This window comes from Ornithorhynchus anatinus, chromosome 10 (assembly GCF_004115215.2).
Source record: "Ornithorhynchus anatinus isolate Pmale09 chromosome 10, mOrnAna1.pri.v4, whole genome shotgun sequence".
Taxonomy (NCBI): Eukaryota; Metazoa; Chordata; class Mammalia; order Monotremata; family Ornithorhynchidae; genus Ornithorhynchus; species Ornithorhynchus anatinus.
This window is the reverse complement of record NC_041737.1, coordinates 38,281,939-38,306,244: the sequence shown is the minus strand read 5'-3', so window position 1 is coordinate 38,306,244 and position 24,306 is coordinate 38,281,939. Positions and strand designations below refer to the sequence as shown.

Below are 24,306 nucleotides of genomic sequence, written 5' to 3'. Positions count from 1 at the left end.
GTAGACTGAAGAATGCAAGCTTGTTCTCTAGACTGCATGCTGTCTCCCCCTTCTAGACTGTGAACCCACTGTTGGGTAGGGATTGTCTCTATCTGATGACTAATTTACTTTCCAAGCACTTAGTACAGTTCTCTGCATACAGTAAACTCTCAATAAATACAATTGAATGAATGAATGAATGAATAAATGAATAGGCTCATAGGGGGCAGAGACCATGTCTGCTAACTCTGTTGTACTCTCCTGAGTGCTTAGTACAGCGTTCTGCTTAGTACATTGTTCGTTACATAGTAAGTGCTCAATAACCAACCCTGACTTTACCCTTTTTCTTGTGAATATTTTCCTGCAATTCATCTATATAGAGACTGTTTGGGACATCCTAGTTATGGCCCACAAGAACAAGTGTTTCTGCTGGGATAAGTATGCAGGCCATTAAATCAAGGGTCAAATGCTACAGTTAAACCTTCGGATAGTTGTGATTGCTCACTCTGCCATCTCTACTGTATTCATTAAATGGTGTTCCGCGCATGTCACATCTCCCCTCTCATCAAGAACCTCAAACCGCTATCCATTCCTCTCTGCATCCAATAGAAAGTATTCATATTTGTCTTTAAATCACTCCATGCTCCCTCCTCTTTCCTTATCCACTTTTTTCTCCCACTACATCCCAGCTTTAGATCTTTCTTCCTCTCAAACTAATCTACTCACTGCTCCTGGTTCTTGTCTCAATCACTACTGTCTTCTTTCTCATACCTTCCCTCCTCCCTCCCACTTAAAAATTAACAGACAACAGATTGAAATCACATCTCCTCGAGCCAGCCTTTCCTGTTTAAGTTCTAATATCCCCTGTTTATAACCCCACTCCCCTCTCAGGATAATACCTGGAGAGTTTCCAGTACTCTACCAGGCTCGGCTATGGGAGGGAGAGTCAAGCAGAGGCATACCCATTCCATTCCTGGCTTGGCCAGTGCCTAACGAGTGGAAGGTAATCTGCTACAAGTCAAAACTCACCTGTGTTGAGCAGCAGAGGCATGGGAGAGAGTTGAGGGGAGAGACGTAAGTTTGCTCTGCAGAAGAAGGCAATGATAAACTCCTACTGTATTTTTACCAAGATAACTTTATGGGTACATTACCAGAACAGTTAGAGGTGGGATGCTCTGGGAGAGATGTGTCCATGGAGACACTAAGGGTCAGTGATGATTCGACAGCATAAGACAAGACATATTCCCACTACTGCCCATTTGACACTTCTACACCACCTAAATACTTAAATAAAAGCAATATCCCATAATATTTTATACATAGTTTACATACACTATTATGTAACTGCAAATTCAGGTATGTAGCCCCTTCTTCTATCTAAATTATTTTAATGTCTGTCATTCTTGCATTATTGTAAGCTCCTTGAAGATAGAGATGGTGCCTTTTAATTCCATTGTTCCCAAGCACTTATATAATGCTTTGCATTTACTACATGTTTAAATCATATTACTTGCTTGCTTGATTAGTCCTACATTTGTTGGAAGAGATTGGTTAAATTAAATGTCATAAAATTGGCAAGGTAACACCACAGATCTTATCTCTGGTGGGGAATCAAATTTGCAGAATAATAACATAACAGTATTGGCCTAGTAGAAAGAGCACGGAACTGGGAGTCTATGGACCTGTATCCTAATCCTGATTTTGCCATTTGTTTGCTGCACGAGATTAGGTAGGTCACTTGTCTTCTTGGTTCCTCAGTCATCTCAGCTGTAAAAAGGGGAAACGTTATCTGTTCTCCCTCCCTCTTAGGCAATGAAACCCATGGAACAGGGACTGTGTCTTATCAGATTGTTTCTACCCCATTGCAGGGTACAATGAGAAGCAGCGTGGCTCAGTGGAAAGAGCACGGGCTTTGGAGTCAGGGCTCATGAGTTCGAATCCCAGCTCTGCCACTTGTTGGCTGTGTGACTGTGGGCAAGTCACTTAACTTCTCTGTGCCTCAGTTCCCTCATCTGTAAAATGGGGATTAAGACTGTGAGCCCCATGTGGGACAACCTGATTCCCCTATGTCTACCCCAGCGCTTAGAACAGTGCTCGGCACATAGTAAGTGCTTAACAAATACCAACATTATTATTATTATTATTATTACAATACTTGGCACATAATAAGTATTATTGCCGCAACTGCATAACTGCTGGATGGCCCAGCGGACTGGCCTGGCAATGGTGTTTCTTTTACTCTTCTCCCAGAAGGTAGTAAGCATTGAAGTTGTATTAAGATGTGTTAGGATAGGGAGAGGAAATTGGATAGGGAAGAGGAGCATCATGATGTCATGGTTGCAGACAGTCTCCTGGAAAGGAATAAGCATCTGATGCAGCAATAATGTCGCTCAAGATTTGAAGTTACCGTGTCTCCAATATTGGGACTCCTGGAATGTTTCTTTCACACCTAGCAAGCATGTTCTGGTCCCTTGAATTCACACTCATTCCCTTCATCACCACTACCACCACCACCACCATCTCCAAAGTGCAAACCACTACACTAAGCTTATATAATAGAAGGATGCAATACCTGGTTCCTGCCCTTGAAGAGTTGTAATGTAATGGAAGGAGAAGTTGACCAAAAATACCAAATACACAGGAAGAAAAGGAAGATCACAGATATGAATGATACAAATATTAATAATTCATTCATTCAATAGTATTTATTGAGCACTTACTGTGTGCAAAGCACTGTACTAAGTGCTTGGAATGTACAAGTCGGCAACAGATAGAGACAGTCCCTGCTCTTTGACGGGCTTACAGTCTAAATAATGAGTAAATAGTAAATAATAATGAGTAAATAGATATACACGGGGTGATAAAGTGCCTGATGCAGTTAAGTGACCAGGTAGATGGTGGGAAGAGGCAATGAGAGAAGGAGAAGCAGCATGACTTAGTGCAAAGAGCACGGGCTTGGGAGTCAGAGGTTGTGGGTTCTAATCCCAGCTCTGACACATCAGCTGTGTGACTTCAGCAAGTCACTTCATTTCTCTGTGTCTCCATTACCTTCTCTGTAAAATGGGGATTAAGCCAGTGAGCCCCTTGTGGGATAACCTGATGACCTGTATCTACCCCAGTTCTTAGAATAGTGCTTGGTACATAGTAAGCACTTAACTAATACCATTATTATTATTGTTATTATTATTAAGATTTCCTGGAAAATATGACCACTACTTAAGAGTGATTTAATTGGAAGGGTTGGGCAGATTGAGTAATTAATATGGGGCACCAGCACTGGCATCAAGCTTTACGGATCTACATTCCTCTCAATACTCAGTGGAGGTGGCCAGGAATTCCCTCTAAAGAAACGAGTTGCATTTTCATTTCATTTGTCATTGCAGCCTCATCTGAGCTCATTATTATCTTTCTGGGAGATAATCCAGATAGATGCAGCCTTCCAACCCCACACATTAGTCACACCCTTGATTTTCAATTAGAGTGGTCTAGTGGATAAAGCATGGGCCTGAGGGTCAGACGGACCTGTGTTCTAATCTCAGCTCAGCCACTTGTCTGCTGTGTGATCTTGGCCAAAACACTTCATGTCTCTGCCTCAGTTAATTTATCTGTGAAATAGGGATTAAAACTATGAGCTCCATGTGGGGCACGGACTGAGTCCAACCTGATTAGCTTGCAACTACCCCAGTGCTTAGAAGAGTGCCTGGCACACAGTTAGCATTTAACAAATACCATATAAAATCAATTAATCAATCAATGGTATTTATTGAGTACTCATTACAAGTCAGATCACTGAACTAAGCACTTGTGAGAGTACAGTGCAACAGAATTAGCAGACATGCAGTTTGGTTGGAGAAGCAGCATGGCCTAGTGGATTAAGTGTGGCCCTCGGGGTCAGAAGGACCTGGGTTTTAGTTTCAGTAGTGCCATTTGTCTGCTGCGTGACCTTAGGCAAATCACAGGCCTGTCTCTGTGCCTGAGTTTTCTCATCTTAAAATGAGGATTAAGACTGTGTGCCCCATGTGGGGTATGGACTGTGTCTAACATGGTACATAGTAAACCTGGTAAATAGTAAGCACTTAAATACTAATTCTGAAAAAAAAATACTAGACCACTGCATCCTTTCTGGAATCAGAGTGGTGATAAGAAGGAGTAAGTTTAAGACACCTTTATATAACACAATGTCCAAAACAAATGAAATCACAGCATGCACACCTTTGTGGAAAGGATTAAAATTGCAACAAGGGCATGTCATTTCAGAAGACTAAAACCCCCAAATTTTGCAATTCAGTCTCTCAGTTTATTTTAAAACAGAAAGTTAACTTCAGAATTAAAACTGTTCCTTATCTAGACTTCATTTCTGTTGCTGATTCTTCACAAATGTAAAATGACCTCACACGGTCTTTTAAGTGCTGAACACTTTAGTCTAGATGCTTTGTAAAAAACATAATACAGTACAGATGTCAACTCAAGAACTAAATAGCATAGATTTCTAAAGAACTCTAAAAATATTAACACTATAGAAACAATGGTTCAGTAATTACTTTTTGGCTGTGGAGTGAGGTTAGGCATTTATCCTTATAGATCCCTCCTAATACACTCAAAGTTAGCTCTGCCCCTATGATCCTTTCGTCTTTGTTGATAAATGTATTGTGCAGAATTCGTTGTATGACCACGACAGAATTTGAGGTCATGCTAGGCTGTTAGCAAAAATGGGGTGAACAATAGTTTATATGCCACTTAACTCCTTGGGAGAAACAGTTAACCTTGCTGGAGAGGACAGATCAGTCATGTGTAGTTATTAAAGTCTAGAAGGTTTTGTTACACTCTGAAATACTTTGGAACACCTTCAGTACACTTCTGTTTCTAGCTTGCCTAAGCAGTCACGCCACAAAGAGAAACAATTGCCTTCAGGATCTTTAGAAAATGAGTATTCCAAAACGGGCTGGACATTTTTAGCGGCTCTATTTTGTGTAAGATATCTGACCTGCCGGACTGGCAAACAAACATTTCTTCTTCTAAACCACACTCTGTAAAATATGCTAATGGTTAAGAAGAGAGAACTATTCAAAAATGGTAGCAAATGAGCTTTTCCAAGTTCTCCCTTGGCTAATGTGAATTAGATGGGATCCTTTTGTTTAAAGATTTCAAAATCATCTTCTTGCTCTTTAAGTGATTGCTTGAGCTGTGAAACCAAGGGTTCTTAGAAAATCTAATCCGGATCATGGTTAGACCTCATTTAAATAATTTTTAACTAGTATGTACACTGAATGGGTTTGCATAATCTCAGGGGTCACCAGTTCATGGAAAGAGGAAGAGGAAGGTTATTCCCGAATAGGTCAAATGGAAGTTAATTTGGGACATTAGAAAGTATTTGTCACATGAAGTCAAACAAATCAGTATTGCAATTACATGGGGACGGGAAGGGAACTGAGAGTTTGTCGAACATGTCAGTGGGTGGGGAGAGGGAGCAAATCACCCCCAAAATGGGGGTCCCAGAAGCCACCAGCTAGGGATGGCTAGGAGCGATGCTTAAGCTACTCAGATTTCAAACAATAACTTGAGGCTAGCCTACAGTTTGAACCCTGCTTAGTAATGGGAATGTGAAGAAATGAATACAGTACTTACTGAGAAAAGTTGGATAAAGTGCCACTCTTACTGCTCTACAAAGTATTTCAAGGGCTTCTTGGGTTTTGACTGTTCTGAGTAAAAAAAAAAAATACACAATGGTGGTGGAGGATGGGAAGGGGAGATTATTGTGAAAGGCCATTATTCGGGGTGCCCCCGTTTTATGAGACAGTCTGCCTGTAAATGCCTTGGTTCCAATTCCCTTAGTAAAACAGACAATTCTGGATGCATGTTGTTACCACTTCTGTAAGTCCCAAGTAATTAGACAAAGTGCCTCTATCGGGGTTTTTTTTCCAAGAGCAGAGAAAGAAATAGGTTTACCACTGTTGCCTTTTTAAAGCCCCTAACTGGTAAAATTAAACCATGTCTCTTTATTTATTTATTGCACTTGTAAAAAGATTAATGGGTATGGATTCCTTGAGGCTTTTCCATATAACCCTTTCACAAAGAACAAAATTATACAGTGCGGCAAACGAACTAAATTAGCTACATTTATTTAAATAATCGCTATAGAGGAAACAATAAATCAACAAAAATCCTCACAAAAAAAGTGTTTACAATGTGTCTTGTAATTTGTTTTAGCAAGAACACAGACTTTTTGCTCTTAGCTAATCTTTCTTCTAACAGTCTATTATCATATCAACCATTAATGAGTATTTGCAATAGAAAAGCAGCCGACTAAGTAACAGAAAAGTAAAAATAACTCCCACCTTCTTCTGAGAGTCTTACCAGCACCACATGAAACACATTCTTCGAACAAACATTTTGTCAAAGGTTTCTAATAACTTCAGAGACAATCAAAATTAAATGCCAGAGCTTGGTGAAATCAGGAAAAGAGGTTATTTGAATGGTCATAATCATGCAATTATCTCATCTTCACTATATTTCAAAGGACGCTATCTATAGCTAGTTCTATATCAGGAGTGAGGGGGTTTTGGAGTGCTAATACTGAGCCTGTGATGTATTCATAAATCAGTACTTCTAGAGCTTGTCACGGACTCCATAATGAGGGTCATTATTCAGGCAGAGTGTCAAAACTACTATCAAAGGACCGTCTTGGAATTACAATCATTCTGTTTCTTGTTAAATAAGCAATGGAGTACACAAAAATGGCAAACAAGAAGCAGGTCAATTTGATACAGTATGAGGGCACAGAGATAGATCTCTAGAGTAATTTACCCTCCTGGAATTCTGATGGTTGGTAGGATAAATGATATCTACCCTCAGAAAAAAAATAATGGGAAATAAAATCCTGAGACTATTTGCACCAATAACCTGCCCATCTGGCAACTCGAGTAACAAAGATGACACATTTTGTTGAAGCTGGGTACCCATTTTTTGTGGAAGCTGGAAGCCACCTTCCAATAAGAAACTGGATTTCACAGTGAATTGAGCAGTCTCAGTGACAGAGTCAGATGTTCTGTGTTTCTTTTAGGCATCTGATACCAAGAGTAGTTTTGACTCAAGTAAAAAATAATAACAATGATAATAATAATGGGTGGGTTCAAAACCATAAACCTTCCATCACTCTGGGTGGTGTCTTGCTGTAGACTGTAGTATTCAAAGACGATTGTATTGTTGATGGCATCCTACTCATGGGTATTGGTGGGCTGAGAAGAGCAATATGTGGCCACATGCACTTCCACATTATATGCTCAGAAAGTCAATCGCCATGCTCATGGGTTATAGCTTGTGTGCTCTCACTGTTCTAGAGTCTTCCTCTTTGTATCTGTGTTTGAACTAGGAGAGCAGTGACAAAATACACAAAATCAACAGTGAATTAAAACCTCTGATCCAAGGTAACCTGTTGGTCTCAGTTTTGCTCTACCAAAAGTGGGGATCAGGCTCTCTGAGCCATAGTAGAGGTATACCTGTTTATGCCTTCTCAGAGTGTCACAGACTATAACCTCACTTTGTATAACGCAAGCTGACCTGTGGATTAATTAGAAATTGGTGCTTTGTTCTGCACCTAATTCAGGCTGCACCTGGGGCATATGCACAAATACCCTCCCTAATTGCTTCCAACAGCATATGGACCAGATTTAGGATTGAGGATTTTGGCATTTGTTTGTTGTTACATGGTTAATTGTCAAGGCCAGAAAGCAGCACGTGGAATAGGATGCTAGGTCACAAAGCCCAGGAATTCCAGCTAGAGATCAAATTCTGGCTGAAACATCTCATCAACTATTCAAAAAATTCAATTAGCCACAGACTTAATCATAAACAAAATTGCCAATCCGGCCCCCTCCATTTGAAGGGAAGGATGTGATGGGGGCCAGGGAGGCCACCTGGACCAAAACTTTCCATTCAAACAGAAATGGTCTCTCATTTATGATTCTGAGGGACACTGAAAACTCTAATACTGGAAGAGGTTAAGGGCTGTGTCTAGATTATCTCCTCGATTCCTGGATCATGATCCCATTGGAGATGGTCACTGAAAAGATGGTGACCACTCCAGTAGAAAGGGTCTTTCAGGCTTACGGAAATCCAAGCCCATGATTCATCAGCCAGATTGGAGAATGGTCTACCATGGATTAGATGGGACCCGTCTTCATCTATTTGGGATCGGAGAGGAGAAGGGGAACTAATGATAGTAATAATAATGACGGTGGAATTTGTTACTAAGTTCCAAGTACTGTGCTAAGCACTGAACAAGTACAAGATAATCATATCAGACACAGTCCCTGCTCTACATGAGCCTCACAGTTTAAGTAGTTTAAATAGAGCAGGTATTTAATCCCCATTTCACAGGTGAGGAAAGTGAGGTACAAAGAAGTTAAGTGACTTACCTAAGGCAATGAAGCTCTTCTCTTTCTAGAGGGTTAGAAAAAAAGCAGGCAATTCTTGGGAGTTATTAGCACCTGTGGGTGATTGCTTTGTGTGACATTTAGCTTTCAGTGAATGAACAATCACTGACTGGTTCAGAAAGTATTCATTCATTCAATAGTATTTATTGAGCGCTTACTATGTGCAGAGCACTGTACTAAGCGCTTGGGATGAACAAGTCGGCAACAGATAGAGACAGTCCCTGCCATTTGACGGGCTTACAGTCTAATCGGGGGAGACGGACAGACAAGAACAATGGCACTAAACAGCGTCAAGGGGAAGAACATCTCGTAAACAATGGCAACTAAATAGAATCAAGACGATGTACAATTCATTAACAAAATAAATAGGGTAACGAAAATATATACAGTTGAGCGGACGAGTACAGTGCTGTGGGGATGGGAAGGGAGAGGTGGAGGAGCAGAGGGAAAAGGGGAAAATGAGGCTTTAGCTGCGGAGAGGTAAAGGGGGGATGGCAGAGGGAGTAGAGGGGGAAGAGGAGCTCAGTCTGGGAACGCCTCTTGGAGGAGGTGATTTTTAAGTAAGGTTTTGAAGAGGGAAAGAGAATCAGTTTGGCGGAGGTGAGGAGGGAGGGCGTTCCAGGACCGCGGGAGGACGTGACCCAGGGGTCGACGGAGGGATAGGCGAGACCGAGGGACAGCGAGGAGGTGGGCGGCAGAGGAGCGGAGCGTGCGGGGTGGGCGGTAGAAAGAGAGAAGGGAGGAGAGGTAGGAAGGGGCAAGGTGATGGAGAGCCTTGAAGCCTAGAGTGAGGAGTTTTTGTTTGGAGCGGAGGTCGATAGGCAACCACTGGAGTTGTTTAAAGTAGTAACCATTGTGATACTATCAGTGCTCTTTTCACCTTAGTGTAATTTTTTGTTTGTTTCATTTTGTTTAATGGTATTTGTTAATAATAATAATGATATTTGTTAAGTGCTTACTATGAGCCAAGCACTGTTCTAAGCGCTGGGGTGGATACAAGGTAATCAGGTTGTCCCACGTGGGGCTCACAGTCTAAATTCCCATTTTATAGATGAGGTAACTGAAGCCCAGAGAAGTTAAGATACTTGCCCAAGTTCACACAACCGTCAAGTGACGGAGTCAAGATTAGAACCCATGACCTCTGGCTCCCAAGCCCGTGCTCTTGCTACTAGGCTATGTGTTAAGCACTTACTATGTGCCTGGCACTGTACTAAGTACTGAGGTAGATACAAACTAATCAGGTTGGAACACAGTCCCTGTCCCACAGGGGACTCCCAGTCTTAATCCCCATTTTGCACATGAGGAAACTGAGATATAGAGAAATGACTTGCTCAGGGTCATCCAGCAGACAAGTGGTGGAGTTGGGATTCGGTCCAGGTCCTGATGACTCTATCCCCTGGGACGTCCTTCTCCTTAGTGTGGACCAATCAAGAGACTGCGTGGTCCAGGTTTCAATAGTAATTACGGTAAATTTACTTACTGACCGCCCACTGGGTGTAGTGTATTGAACAAAAAAATTGCAATCTAACACTCTCTTTCCTTTTCATAGTCTGAGCTCCAGAGTTGCAGATGAAGAATATCCTAGAGGTCTTCAGACTCCTTCAGCCCACCCACCTGTGATGTACATGACAATAGACCATTTCTGTACAGACTTATTGTTTAAGTAAATTTATATCAGTGAAATAATCAAAAGCAAACCAATTACATGTGGGCATCTTTCTCTCCATCTGTTTGGATTTAACTGTCTATTAAATGGTGTTTGCATATGAAGAAATCTTCTATTGTATGCGTAGGTACTCAATTATTTAGATTATACATTTGAATAAACTGTGCAGTTTAAAGGAGGGCCCTTGTAATGTAGGACAATTACATTTTCTTGCATAGTTTACAGGTTATTAAACTAATATCCATTTGGCCCACACTACCAGATGCTGAAGTCTAACCTTCGCCTGATAATCTGAGCTTCTTTAGGGGTTCCATTTCACCCCACAATTAGCAGCCACTGTCAGTCATTGCAAATTATACCACATTATGCAAATTGGTCTGGGGAGAGAGGTTACCTAAGCCAAGACCACGTACAAAAAATTAATTTCAGTGAAGAGTCCAGGGTACCAAGGGTGACTGTCTGCTGGATCCACAGGCCCGTCAGCTGTCTCCGAGCTAACGGTGAGTCTCTGTCTTAAGGGTGACCTTCCCTCCCATAGCTAGTTCTCCAGCGATGCTTCAGGACTGCGGGCAGTCCCCCACCCTTTATCCCTTCCCCTCAACCCTGCTCAAGCCACATGGTTTCAATGGGGTTTGTGGGAAATACTGGACTCGGTTGGCATATGCAGATGGCAGCCCAAGCCACACCTCCTGGATTTCCTCCGGACACCAGGGTCAGTTCGTGCCTTCAGGAGTCACTTGAGGGGGACATGGAAAATGCCCCTAAACAATACTGAAATTACAGTCCCTATTAAATAGGTGAAATAAATGTTCAAAACCAGTGGAAGATAAACTGAGAAATCTTACATATTAGAGATCTTTACATTGTTAATGGGACAGATGATTTTGCAAATTTTTTTTTTTTTTTTGCTTTTAGGTAAGTAACAATATGTATAAAGCCTCTCCTTTCTGGATTGATAATTCAAACTCTATTTTCATCTTGTTTTGATGTGTATATATCTATAATTCTATCTGTTTATATCGATGCCTGTTCACTTGTTTTGATGTCTGTCTCTTCCCTTCTAGACTGTAAGCCCGGTGTGGGCAGAGACTGTCTCTCTTTATTTCTGAATTGTACTTTCCAAATGCTTAGTTCAGTGCTCTGCACATGGTGAGCACTCAAAAATACGAGTGAATAGAATGAACGAATGAATCCTGTTCTTTCCTGTTAATTTGCCCTTTCCATAGTGAGGTCCTTGAGAGTAGAAATGAAGTCTTCTACTTTTATTATATTCCCCCAAGTGTCCAACACATCCCCCTGGGTGCCCTGTTTGGTCCCAGGTGCCATGGTCTGCACACAATTGACAGCTAGTACAGTGCTCTGCGAAAAAAAGTTCTTGCCACAGTGCTCTGCACAAAATGGATTCTCAATACAGCCCTCTGCCTGCAGGAGGCACTCAATAAACATTACTCAAAAATCAATGATTGACAAATTTTCAGTAACTCGATCATGGAACTCATCAGCCATACTTTTATTTTGCCCTCCTCACCTACCCTCTGTCCTCTGGAAAAAGCTCAAGATATCTGGTACTTAGTACTTAAACAAGTGCTTTGAGCATTGGACTTAAATCACTGCTTGGAGCATAGTGAGGATTTAGCAAATTTTATCATTATCATTATTATTATGATGATGATGATGCGGGTAAGGGAGTTCATTCAATAGTATTTCTTGAGCGCTTACTATGTGCAGAGAACTGTACTAAGCACTTGGAACGTACAAATCGGCAACAGATGGAGACAGTCCCTGCCCTTTGATGGGCTTACAGTCTAATCGGGGGAGACAGGCAGACAAGAACAATGGCAATAAATAGAGTCAAGGGGAAGAACATCTCATTAAAACAATAGCAAATAAATAGAATCAGGGTGACGTACATCTCATTAAACAAAATAAATAGGGTGATGAAGATATATACGGTTGAGCGGACGAGTACAGTGCTGAGGGGATGGGACGAGAGAGGGGGAGGAGCAGAAGGAGAGGGGGAAGAAGAGGGTTTAGCTGCGGAGAGGTCAAGTGGGGGGTAGAGGGAGCAGAGGGAAAAGGGGAGAGCTTAGTCTGGGAAGGTCTCTTGGAGGAGGTGAGCTTTAAGTAGGGATTTGAAGAGGGGAAGAGAATGAGTTTGGCGGAGGTGAGGAGGGAGGGCATTCCAAGGAAGCAGGAGGACGTGGCCCAGGGGTCGACGGCGGGATAGGCGAGACCGAGGGACATTGACAAGGTGGGCGGCAGAGGAGCGAAGCGTGCAGGGTGGGCAGTAGAAAGAAAGAAGGGAGGAGAGGCAGGAAGGGGCAAGGTGATGGAGAGCCTTGAAGGCTAGAGTGAGAAGTTTTTGTTTTGTGTGGAGGTTGATAGGCAACCACTGGAGATGTTTAAGAAGGGGAGTGACATGCCCAGAGCGTTTCTGCAGGAAGATGAGCCGGGCAGCGGAGTGAAGAATAGACTGGAGCGGGGCGAGAGAGGAGGAAGGGAAATCAGAGAGAAGGCTGACACAGTAATCTAGCCGGGATATTACGAGAGCCTGTAGCAATAAGGTAGCCGTTTGGGTGGAGAGGAAAGGGCGGATCTTGGCGATATTATAAAGGTGAGACCGGCAGGTCTTGGAAACGGATTGGATGTGTGGGGTGAACGAGAGAGACGAGTCAAACGTGACACCGAGGGTGCGGGCCTGAGAGACGGGAAGGATGGTGGTACCATCCATCCACGGTGATAGGGAAGTCTGAGAGAGGACTGGGCTTGGGAGGGAAGATGAGGAGCTCAGTTTTGGTCATGTTGACTTTTAGGTGGCAGGCAGACATCCAGGTGGAGACATCCTGGAGGCAGGAGGAGATACAAGCCTGAAGGGAGTTGAGTAAGAAGGATCTATCATCTTCCTCACGAGCACCAGACCGTTACCATGAACACGTGACTATAATAACTTGGAAGCGTAGGATGTCGGACAACAATTTTGCAATCAAACTAGCCCCTTTCTTCCAACCTTTTAGACACCCTATAGTAACTATGGCACCCCGAGCCAGAGTTTCCCATTTACCTGGCAGGACGATGGTTACCCCAGGAGGCCACTTGGCCACCCTGCCAGATATTACCCAGATGCTTGCCTGCTCTGGAGCTGGACAGAAGAATCCAGATAATTGTGACTAATGTCTGCGAACATTGGCTCCCTGGTCCCCTGGTCCCCTGGCTGAGCTTGGAGGGTGGGTGAGAGCTGAGAAAGGACTGTACATCCTGTCCAGATCACGGTTACTACAGGCACATAATTTCAACTGGTTTAATAGAACTCTGGGATGGGTAGAGGGTGGATGAGAAATCTGCTTTATATTTACAACAGAATATTATATATGAAATATATAATACATAACATAAGAGACTATCATATATTTGCACTGTATTAATAAACACATCAATATTATATTAATGCACAATTATAATCATTATAAACCATATATTGTTATATTATGAATCATGTTTTATATCATGCGCTAAATATTATATCATGTATATTATATATAGCACATAGAAAGCAAATTTCCATTCTTAGCATTCGAAGAACTTCCGAGATAGTGAAATTCACCTATGAGTGCTTATGTTGCTAAAAAGGCCAATGAAGAATCCACAATTTCGGCCACACTGGATCCACAAAATGGTTGCCTCTTGTAGCCTTGTGGTTAATACATATAGCGCTGCTTTCTCTTTTGCCTCCTTGTCTCTCTGTCTATATCAGAGCGGGCCAGTCAATCACCAGAAACTGAACCCCAGGTTTCAGCTTTCTGCTTTACTCCATTGGCAAGGGGGGATGATTCAGAATGGACACCCTTAGCTTTTACCTGGCCAGCCATGAGGCTCCAAACCTTGATGAACTTTTCGAGTCAACTAGAATTGCTTAGTTATTTTCAGAAACCAAATTAGCTTATCAATCAGTTGATGGTATTTACTGAACCCTAACTGTGCAAAAGTACTAAGCACTCAGGAAAGTACACTATAACAACAAACTCATTCCTTGCCCACAGTGGGTTTACAATCTAGAGGGGGAGACAGATATTAATATAAATAATTACAGATATGTACATAAGGTGAAGACACTGTGAGCCCCACTTGAGAAAAGGCCTGTGTCCAACCTGATTAGCTTGTATCTATCTCAGTGCTTTGTTCAGTGCCTGGCACACAGTAAGCATTTAACAAATACCATTTAAAAATAAATCAACACTTAGTTTTTACCCACCACTAGGCTATCACTGGGGATTCTATTTATTGCTATTATTCTTGTCTGTCCATCTCCCCCGATTAGACTGTAAGCCCGTCAAAGGGCAGGGACTGTCTCTGTTACCAATTTGTACATTCCAAGCACTTAGTACAGTGCTCTGCACATAGTAAGCACTCAATAAATACTATTGAATGAATGAATTAGTGAATGAATAATTACAAGATAATTAGACTGGACACAGCCAAAAGGGTTATTGAGTACATCTCCAAGGCAAAATCAGGCCACCTTGTACTTGCTCTCCTTCCAACTTGGACTGTGAGCCCCATGTGGGACAGGGACTGTTCAATCTCATTAACTTGTGTCTCAGCATTTAGTACAGTGCTTTGAAACTTAGTGCTTAGAGAAGCAGCGTGGCTCAGTGGAAAGAGCCCGGGCTTGGGAGTCAGAGATCATGGGTTCTAATCCCACCTCTGCCACTTGTCAGCTGTGTGACTTTGGGCAAGTCACTTCACTTCTCTGGGCCTCAGTTACCTCATCTGTAAAATGGGGATGAAGCTTGTGAGCCCCATGAGGGACAACCTGATCACCTTGTATCCCCCAGTGCTTAGAACAGTGTTCTGCACATAGTACTTAACATAGCACTTAACAAATACCAACATTATTATTATTACTATTAGCAAATTCCATCTTCATTATCATCATCATTGTACAGCACCAGTCTCCCTATGGACACTTGTTAAATATTTGATAACCATGGTGTCTTAACCACCCAAGAAATCCAGGCCTTTACTACAGGATTTTGCTTCTAATTCCAATCAGTCTCATTTGAAACTGGGTCAACACTTAACCCTCTACTTCTCAAACACTTAAAATTTTACTGTTTCCGTGGGAAAGTGAATAGAGCATAGGCCTAGGGGTCAGAAGGTCATGGGTTCAAATCCCAGCTCCATCACTTAACTGCTGTGTGACCATGGGCAGATCACTTCACTTCTCTATGCTTCAGTTACCTCATCTGTAAAATGGGGTTGAGACCATGAGCCCCACAAGGGACAGGGTCTGTGTCCAACCCAATTTGCTACTACCAACCCCAGCTCTTAGTACAGTGCCTGGCATATTCTAAGTGCTTAACAAATTCCACAGTCATTATTATTATCATTAACCCTCATTTCACACCTCTGCTTGGAGCTTGAAGTGACACAAAATAATTCCCATTCCCCCCTGGAAATCCTTGTTTTCACATTCTCTCACTCACTTTCAATGAGTTTAGCTTTTTGTTTCATTGAAAATGTCAAACCAATAAAAATATCATTCTATGTGTATACAAGCAACACATTTTCATACAGTCATATTTTGAATTACTGAGAAACAAATCATTTATCTACATCAAAATGTCTTTTATTTGTTAAAATAGGGAAGTTGCCAACTTTCTTTGATAACTCATTCAACCCCTGAACGTTGTTTCTTCAATTTTCTCACTGTAACTTTGTAAAAAATCTGCTATAGATTTCTGAGTCTCAACTCCACCAATTTTGACTCAGAAACTCTTTAATCATCTGAATGAGGCCCAAGAAAAATACAATTTTCTGCAAGTTAACACATTCTGCATTTCTCCCCTTCAGAGTTATAGGATCTATCATTACTATTTGAAGCCATGCCTGATAATGGTGTAAAAGATTTCTGCCTTCCCTGGAGCAGTGCATCAAGTGAATTTTCAAATCTTTAGTTTTAGCTCTGTAGTGTGGCTTAAGCACATGCCCAGCCCTTGTTGTTTAAAAACTCTGGTCATGAATGAAATTGTTTCAATCTCTGATCACTGTTAAGTGAATCCCAGTATTCCTAGATTGACGGTGAAAATTAAGAAAGCAAAATGTCCACCAATCATCAAGAGAATCATTGGTTCCAGAAGAGCAAAGTTCATCTCTTCCTGAAACCAAACCTCGCATCTTAGCTGGAATGGAAACGGGGTGTAAATGGTGTCAATGTATTGTGTATGCTCACACAGTATGCACCCACACATAAACCACCTACATATACACAAAACTACACATGCACACACACACAATCTTGACTCTATGTCCCATTTCTCCCAAAAGACTACAGATCAGTTAACTCAATTTCAAAAGGTCACTACTGTTGCCAAATGTAATCTGAGATCCTTGGACTAAAGCAAGGCACTGTGCCATGCATGAATTATCTGACTTTTCTCAATTTAAAATCACATTTTGAAAATTAAAAACCCCACAAAAAAACCCCACCCAGGTCTATTAGAGCTTTTCCCACTAGGACAATGCTGAGGAGTGTTAAAATCCCAGAGATAGTTCTATGTATACCCCTAGCTAATAAATACTACACAGAAATATCACAACTTTTGCTATCAAAGCCTCAGAATCCAGGGGGGAAAAGAAGTAATTTTCTAATAAAATGTGAGACTTGTTTAGCTGCAACCACCTTAGCTTTGCAGTTCCCCAGAGCAAAAGTGAAATTTTCTAATCAGTAGGAGAATTCCTTTCATTTGCTTTGTTATAGGCTAACAGGTCCTTAAGTAACAATACAAATAATCAGGTGCAGGATTGCGCATGCTTTAAGTCTTAGGGTGTAGTCCTTTGTCTAAAAGGCACCGAGAGATAGATCTGAAAAGGAACTGCAGGGGGAGTGGGGGGGTGGTGAAGACAATACTAGAGATTTTGGAATTCCAAACGTTTCTGGAGTTAAATTGGGATGATCCAGCACAATGGACTGTAACAAGGTAATTCCTCCACCCAACACTGAGGCTGGCCCCCCCAGGAAATGAACTCATGATTTGCTCAAGGAGTAAATCAGCCTTCTAGGGGACTATTTAGAAAATCCCAACTTCAACTCACTAAGGTTATTAGGGTCAGAAAGGATTAAAGTAGCGTCACTCGGAGCCTAATTTCCACTAGAGTCTGATCTATTTCCTGCCAATTTCAATCAGTGATATTTACTGAGCCTGGGTTGTGTGCAGAACACTGCACTAAACTCTTAGGAGAGTACAATTCCATAGAATTGGTAGACACATTCCCTGCACTTAAGGAGTTTATCATTAAATTAGGGAGATAGTCATGAAAATACATTACAGATTGGAGAAGCAGTAGAATCTAAGGATACGTACATAATTGCAGTGAGGCTGGGGATTGGGTATCAAGGCAGTTAAGAGGTCCAGACCCACATGCATAAACAACCCAGAAAAAAGGGTGAATAGGGTGGGTAAGTGAAAAATTAGTCAGGGAAGGCTTTTTGGAGGAGATGTGATTTTAGTAGGGTTTTGAAGATGGGGAAAGTGACAGTCTGCTGGATATAAAGGAGGAGGTAGTTCCAGGGTCGAAGGACAGTGTGAGCAATTATTATCATTATTATTTATTATTATGGTATTTGTTAAGCACTTACTGTGTTCCAGGCTCTGTACTAAGCCCTGGGGTGGATATGCAAATTGGGTTGGACACAGTCTCTGTCCTGCATAGGGCTCATGGTCTTATTCCTCATTTTACTGATGAAGGAACTGAGGCACTGAGAAGTGAAGTGACTTGCCTAAGGTCACAAAGCAGACAAGTGGTGGAGCTGGGATTAGAACCCCTGACTTTCTGACTCCCAGGCCCATGCTCTATCCACTAGACCATGCAGTTTCAGCTTCATATGGCTCATAATCCAAATAGGATGGAGTATAGGTATTTAATCCTAAATTTTACAGATAAGAAAAATGGCACAAAGAGACTTGCCCAGAATCACATAGCAAGCAAGTAGTGCACTCAGGATTAGAACCTGGCTTCTCCCAGACCCGGGCTCTTTCCACTAAGCCATAGTTTGAATCTTATCCTCTACTGAAGAGACAATCCTCCTCTATTGAGGATTCTCAGTCAGTGCATCTCAAGACTCTCTTTATTCAGAGAGATGGCAGTGATGACATACACATGTTGAACACTTTGGAGGTTGCTTCACTTTACAGCATGTCCCGTACTGTCGCTCCAGGTGGAAGTTTGCTGAAAAATGTAAAGAATTTCAGTCCAGCAAGTGAAAATTAATATTGAACCATAGTTATCTCTAATATGATGAAATTCGTCTCCTTTTGAGATATTTTGAGCAAAGCCATTTTGAGACATGAGCAGTGTGCTCTGTGGATCTCTAATAGATCAGCACACTCCATAGCATATTCATTTGGGTGTTTCAAAGCAATCAATCATATTTATTGAGCCCTTACTGTGCACAGAGCACTGTACTAATTACTTGCGAAAGTACAATATAATCATATAACCGTTCCCTACTCACAAAACACCTTGAGATATGTATCTCTGTCTAGAGCTTCCAGGACAAAACTTGGAAGGAGTAAGACTGTAAGCTCACTGTGGGCAGGGAACATGTCTACCAAGTCTATTGTATTGTACTCTCCCAACCCTTAGTACAGTGCTCTGCACATAGTAAGTACTAAATAAATACCAAAGATAATGTTGATGGTGAAGATGATAATGAGTGGTTTACAACAGTAACATCTCGACTCCTAAGTCAGCCATCTCCCTGGAAACAGGTCTTTGGCCCACTGAGAAGAATGTGGGAAATCCAAGGGCCAATTCAAATTGTTTTAATTGTCCAAAAGAAATGTGCTAACAGAGAAGGATGATGTCATGATTTTAATGTTTTATGAGCTATTATAAAATGTATGTTTATATAAAAAAGCATAAGTGCAGCTCACGTTACCGTAATGTCTTGACTTTTTTCCATATTGGGTTGCTGCTCCTTTTCAAATGAGTTTCTAAGGCTTGAAATCCTGCAGATTTCATTCTCTTGTAGTACCCGCAGTTCTGGTTGTTAGGTTAGCCCTGTTAGGATAGCAGGACCTAAGAAATTTCCTCCAAGATGCAGCTGATCCTCACCATGGACTTTTAAACACTCAGTCACCTTGCCACCTCCTTCCTGACTACTCTCCCTCACACTTTGCTCCTCTAATATTAACCTTCTTACTGTACCTCTCTCTCTCTCCTATCTTACTGCCTACCTCTCGCCCATGTCCTGCCTCTGGCCTGGAACGCCCTCCCTCCTCATATCCGACAATGACTCTCCCCACCTTCAAAGTCTTAGTAAAAGGACATCTTCTGCAAGAGTCCTTCGCTAACTAAGCCCTCTTATTCATCATCTCTCACTCCCTTCTGTTACCCTGACTTGCTCCCTTTATTCAACCCCCCTCCCAGCCCCAAAGTACTTACGTGCATATATGTCATTTTATTTATTCATATTAATGTCTGTTTCCCCCTCTAGACTGTAAGCTCATTGTGGGCATGGGATGTATCTGTTTATTGTTGTATTCTACTCTCCCCAGCCTTAGTACAGTGCTCTGCACATGGTAAGTACTCAATAAATATGACTGACTGACTAATGATAGAGAAGCTGCAGAACTGCAAACTGTGAAACAGGGCTAGGCACAAGCAGAGTGTCACAAGCAGTTGCCAGTGGAAAACCCCAAATGCTTTCATTTTGGCATTTCAATAGGCATGATGAGGTGCTGCTAAGTGTAATTATCCGAGTCCTAGTGACTGTCATGATCATAATACAATACATTCTAAGTGAATTTTGATGCAGTGTGGCTTAATGCATAGAGCACGGGCCTGGGAGTCAGAAGAACCTGGATTCTAATCCCTACTCTGCCACAAATCTGCTGTGTGACTTTGGGCAAGTCACCACTTCTCTGGGCCTCAGTTAAATCTGCAAAATGAGGATTAAGAGTGTTAGCACCTTGTGGGAATGGGACTACGTCCAAGCTGATTAACTTGTATCTACCCCAGCACTTAGAACAGTGCTTGACACTTAGTAAGAGCTTAACGAATACCATTATTATTATTGTTATTATTATTATTATTTTGAACTCCAAACTGAAGTCTGATTTGTAGGACAATTTTTATCTTAGTGTTAAATGTCCTATGACCTAACTCTGGAATAGAAGTGCCATCTGGGGGAAGATAATCTGCCAAAGCTAGGAGAACAATTTAAAATGTGAAGAACACTGCTGGGGGAATCCATTTTTGAAAGCACACTTTGGAAAATGCATTAATTCTATATCTTAAGTCACTTTGAGAATAGTTTATAGAGAAGACACACAGTGAGCATCAGACACAGGCATTGCCCGCCCAGAGTTGCAAGTAAACAGCTCTCAATGTGACTCTAGGAGCCAACCGCCTCACCTTCATCATGGATCACTCTGCAGTGAGTACTCATTTACCATCCTGACATAATCCAGGGCCGCACGGCATGATGCCGATGATGCCTTTGTCACCGTGAAGAATGTTATGCCACTGTGGCAGGAATCTTACATGAAACAGAGGCCTTAATATGTACCATCTGTTTCACGCAAAAGCTCAATGTGGCGATGCATTTGCAGTACCAGAAGCAGGATCTCTAAGACATGAAATGAACATATGTTGTCTAAGAGCCTTCAGGCTGACATTGAAAAAGAGAAAAGATAATACTTCAAGGCAAATAATGTCCCAATAGAAAGACTGCCAGGACCAATATGGCTTCTTCTATTGACAGGTCTCTGGTGAACAAGATCATCTAAAGATTTTCTGGTTGTTCTGGGTTGTACAGTCCCCACATTTTCAGCTTTCCTGGTTAAATAGTAGGAAAGATCTTTGTTACTGTGTTTTAGATCAATAGATGTCATCCAATGAAATCCTGTATCTACATCTCTGATTGATTATCGTATTTAAAGAATATGGATTAACCAATTAAAAAGAGTGGGGGGGGGGAGAGAGAGATGAAATTGACACTGAAGTGTTATGAGTCCTAAGCAATCTGTGAGGAAGAAGAAAACAAATCTAAAAAAATGAAAAGAATAAAACATCCTGTCACCACTTTACAAAGGGTGCCGATTAAAGTCCTACAATCTAGGGGGATTTTATAAATATTTTAGTCCAACGTTTTTTCACATTTTTCCTGGTTTAGGAGCTGGACATTCATTCCTGAAAGGAAACTCTGCTTGGACTCTTGAAGGGGCACTGGACACCTATTAGGATGTAGGTAGGATCTGATTTGATGACCACAGGAAGAACTTGAAGGATGTACAGAAGGTTATGGAAAGCAGGTTTTTGGTGAAAGAGATGAACAGCTGAGGAGAAGAGGGTCAGAAAGTTGCAGTTTAGAATACATGTCCTCATCCCTTCATCAGTGTAAGCAAAAGTCCTTCTTCACTATTGTATTTTTTGCTCATTGCACTCCATGCCCCAGCAGGGGCAAGATGGGCAGGGGCAAGAATGTTAGTGGTGTCACATAAGCCACTGGGGTTTGAATTAATTCTTGAAAGCTAAGTTCTCTCTCTGAAGCTTTGGAACCAGGCTAATCTGTTCTTCGCAACTGGAGAACCCACCAGTATAACATGAAAGAAAAAGATTCTCCAGTGCAACATTCTTCTCTAGGTATATGATGTGACTTGGCATCCTGAATCCCTCTCTCTCATAGGCACAAATAGCCTTGTGGGATGGACTCAGGTCAGACGTCACAGAGAGCTGGCATTTTAAGCTGATCTTTTCTCCTGCTCCATTGATCTAAACTTCCAATAGTTTTCATTTCTGAAACCTGAGTATTTTTTCCATTTGCTATTTTCTGCGAACTTAGGAGACCAACAACAAGGTCATTCTTTGAGAGAGTACTTTGCCATGGAAATGTACGTTCTATCTGGTGATGTTTACCATAAAAGGTCAAAGATAGAGGTGTTTGGTCTCCAGTCCACTGGCTACTGTTCCACAGTGAGCAGTTCTGGGTCAAACAGCAAAGCCCAGTAAGACTAATGAGTCTAATTCTATGTTGGAGCTCACAAAACCTTTATCAGTACTTCAGCCATTCTGCTTACATGGCCTCATTGTTAAGATTATGCCTTTCATCTATGGAAACTAATCCCTTTCATATACAATTTTAGCTAGAAGCTTATAAAATGTGTATTAAGGCAGTATTGACTTGTCTAACAATAAAAAGTACAATTAGGCTTCCAACACAGAGCATTACTAATTTGCATAAAAACCTCTCTAACCTATTTTCTTTTACTGCAGAATATAACCAAAAGGTTACATTCTGTGCCATGCACCAGTAATTACTCTAAAATCACTAGATAGCTGTACCTATGCAATAGTGTCCCCATGTCTTTGTGAAGATCATTAAAAAATAAATTTACATGCAAGATGTATCAATAGGAAAATATTATTAAAATCATTAGAATGAATGACCAAACACAATGGGTTCCTCTTATATAATATCACATAATGCAATAATTCCAGATAGGTTCTTGGAGCATCACTGTCCTGATAGATTCACCCTAAGGGTCAGAGTAGAGACATGTTTTTATCACCCCTTCCAGTTGTAGAGGCTGATTTTAATAATGCATAATTCAAGCAGAAAGCTTATAAAACCGAAGAAGAGTAATAATGACCAATCTCTGCATAAAAATATATGAATTCACTTCAAACACCAGCATTTCCCTCCAAGAAGATTACTAAGTTTCCCTTCATTCTTACTATGGGGAAATGACCCATTTACTCAACATTTCTTATACCCGGGATACAAAATATGGATACGAAAGAGTTGGAGAATGAGAAATGAGATGCACACAGACAACATGGAGACCCTGCATTCACGGGTTATTCAATTTCTAAATCTTCTTGTTTCCTTCCTAATAATAATAATGGTGGTATTGGTTAAGCACTTACTATGTGTCAGCCCTGTACTAAGCTCAGGGATAGATACAAGCTTATCAGGTTGAACACAATCCCTGTTCCACATGAGGCTCACAGTTTCAAACTCCATTTTACAGATGAGGTAACTGAGGCACAGAAAAGTAAAGTGATTTGCCCAAGGTCCCACAGCAGGCAAGTGGCAGAGCTCAGATTATAACCCATGACCTTCTGACTCCCAGGCCCGTGCTCTATCCACTAAACCATAGGAGTATAGCTCTTTCAACATTAGCTTAGATCATGGTCTTTCATGACTGCTTATGTAACATCATGTAACATCCAATATCGGCTTGTTGCCTCGGTAAAGAAAACAACTATTTTACTTCTGGAAATGTGAGCTGGCCCAGTGAATATAAAAGGCAGGTTCTACCATTCGGTCTGAGGGACCCCTATATCCACAATTAATTTTACTTGAGATTTTACCCTGATGTCCCTTTTTATCCCATAAAGAGGATACAAATTCCCTTCCGATTAAAGGCAACTCTATTTGGGGAATGAGCTAACGTCAGGGCATAGGCATGAGAACCAGATCTGGGGCTTAGAAATCTCATCTGATCTAGCCATGTTTGTGTTTGAGCTAAGGAGTCTCTTGATGAATGGCTCAAGGAGGAAAGTAAAATAGGCCATGTACCTTAGTAGAAAGAGCACAGGCCTAGGAGTCAGAGGACCAATGGTGTAATCCCATCTCTGCCGCTTGACTACTGTGTGGCCTTGGGTGAGTCACTTAACTTCTTTGTGCCTCAGTTTTGCCTCGGTTTCCTCATCTGCTAAATAGGAATTCAATACCTCCCTCCCTCCTACATAGACTGTGAGTCCCAAGTGGGTCAAGAACTGTGTCCAATCTGATTAATATGCATATGTCCCAGCACTCAGAACTGTGGTTGACACACTGTGAGTACTGAACAATACCATAATAATTAGAAAGGCAGAGGGAAGGGATGAAAAAAGAGGAAGCTCCCTAAACAGCAGAATTTTGCTTGAATAAAATAACTCACACTATTTTACAAAAGAAACAGGATAAAGGGACACTCCTTTCCTGAATGCAGCCTGATCTGCCCTACAAATAGCCAATATGTTCAATAGACAATTAAAAAAGTGACACTCATTTTGCTCAAAATTTGATATCGTTACATATAGTTCAATTGCTGTGAGTTTAATTTTATTCTGATCTTTGATCAAAGAAATCTAAATCTATTATGAAAGGTTAAACACAAGATATAGTTGGTCAGAGCATTACAGGAATAGTGAACTTTGGAAAAATCTACACTGTAGAAA

General features: G+C 41.4%; 1 non-coding gene across 1 annotated transcript; it reads left to right on the top strand.

Moving 5' to 3' along the window:
- The first annotated feature begins 860 nt into the window (after nucleotides 1-860).
- LOC114814855 lies at nucleotides 861-998 on the top strand. Its single transcript, XR_003762651.1, has one exon. It is a non-coding gene; the product is annotated as a small nucleolar RNA SNORA7 (small nucleolar RNA).
- The last annotated feature ends 23,308 nt before the right edge of the window (nucleotides 999-24,306 follow it).